General features: G+C 29.8%; 1 long non-coding RNA gene across 1 annotated transcript; it reads right to left on the reverse strand.

Moving 5' to 3' along the window:
• Positions 1-274: 274 nt before the first annotated feature.
• Positions 275-675, reverse strand: LOC142173343 (uncharacterized). The gene is made up of 2 exons (XR_012703104.1): positions 543-675; positions 275-416 (listed from the first exon to the last, which is right to left on the reverse strand). It is a non-coding gene; the product is annotated as an uncharacterized LOC142173343 (long non-coding RNA).
• Between the last annotated feature and the right edge of the window lie 950 nt (positions 676-1,625).

The following is a 1,625-nucleotide window of genomic DNA, read 5'->3' on the forward strand; positions in this document are numbered from 1 at the left end:
TTTCTTAAGTAATGGGCACCACTTGGGGCATCATCATCATCATCATGATCCAGGGAAAAAGATTAAACCCCATTAAAGAAAATCCCCAAAATATGAAAGAGATCGTGATAGAGAAAAATCCCAAGATGGCTCTTCTTCTAGTAAATCCAAGATTTTTGAAGAAGAACAACCAGATGCCGGAAGGGATGAGCTTTTAGCTGTTTTGGGCTATAAGGTTAAATCTTCAGATCTGGCTAAAGTTGCGCAACAACTTGAACAACTTGAGATGGCTATGTGTACAACATTACAAGATGGAATTTCTCATCTTTCTACTGATACAGTTCACAAGAATCCTTCTCAAATCGGAACATTCAAAGTAGTTGGAAAAAACTGATAAAGTAATTTTTGGTAGAAGTTTAAATGAACAATAATGGCACCTACAAAAAAATTACAGCATAAAATCGGAAAGGAGATAAGAAAAAAATTTACCAAGCTAGTTGAGAAGATGAACTAAAATTACAAAAGAGTGAAGGAGATGAAAGTGAGAAGATACAGCGACTTACAGAGTAAATGAGATAAAGTGTCTGGGCAATGTAGATGAAGTGACCGAAAAATGGGAGTTGGGGTTTTGATAGAGTAACTTTTCTAGAATAGTATAGATGTATTCTATGTTTTCATACGTCCATTGGTTTAACATTCTTAGTAGAAAATTAAAAAATAATATTGAAATATATAATAAAATAAGAGGGTATAATGATAAATATACCCTTGGTTTACCAACTTCTCATTTCTATATAATAGAAACATTATAACCTAGTGGTCCTGACATAACTTTACAATTATGTAGCCAGGTCCGAAAAAATTCGATTTTCTAGATCTTCTACTGCGAATTTTTTATGATATTTTATTTTTTGCATGCAATCAACTTAAATCGATCATATATTCCTATGGCAACTACAAAATACAAATCAACCACAATACAACTCCAAAAAAAAACGAAAAAAATATTCCTCTTCCCCAAGTTTCAAAGAGCAGAAAGCAAAAATGAAAATTGATAGCATTTGCTGCTACAATTCAAGATTTGACATAGAAATTGACAAGGACATCAACGTATACAAAGATTGTTGGAAAACAAGTAAGAAAAAACATTAAAAAAATTCAGTTTTAGTTTTAACTGCATAGGTGTATTATAGCCTGTTTGGCCAAGCTTCTCAAGAGGCCAAAAGTGTCTTTTTTTCAAAAAACACTTTTTTTTTCTTAACTTGAGGTGTTTGGCCAAGCTTTTTTAGGTAAAAAAAGTGATTTTGGGAAGAAGTAGAAACAGTTTCTGAGAAGCAGCAAAAGTAGCTTCTTCCCGAAAGCAAAAGCAATTTTGACTTTTTTTCTTACCAATAATACCCTTAACAAAATATAGTATATACCAAAATAACTGTTAAACCTAATACTTAGGATATTAATGTATAAATATTTCTTATTATTTTTAGGATAACTTTCTAATATATAGTGACTTTAGGGGTGAATGATTTTATATTTGTTGAATTATTTTTAATATAATTAACTTATATTAAAAGAATTAAGTACTTTTAAATTTTATTTTCATATTTTACTTAAATAAAATAAAAAGATTTAATTATTGCATGTAATAG

This window comes from Nicotiana tabacum, chromosome 19 (genome assembly GCF_000715075.1).
Source record: "Nicotiana tabacum cultivar K326 chromosome 19, ASM71507v2, whole genome shotgun sequence".
Lineage (NCBI taxonomy): Eukaryota > Viridiplantae > Streptophyta > Magnoliopsida > Solanales > Solanaceae > Nicotiana > Nicotiana tabacum.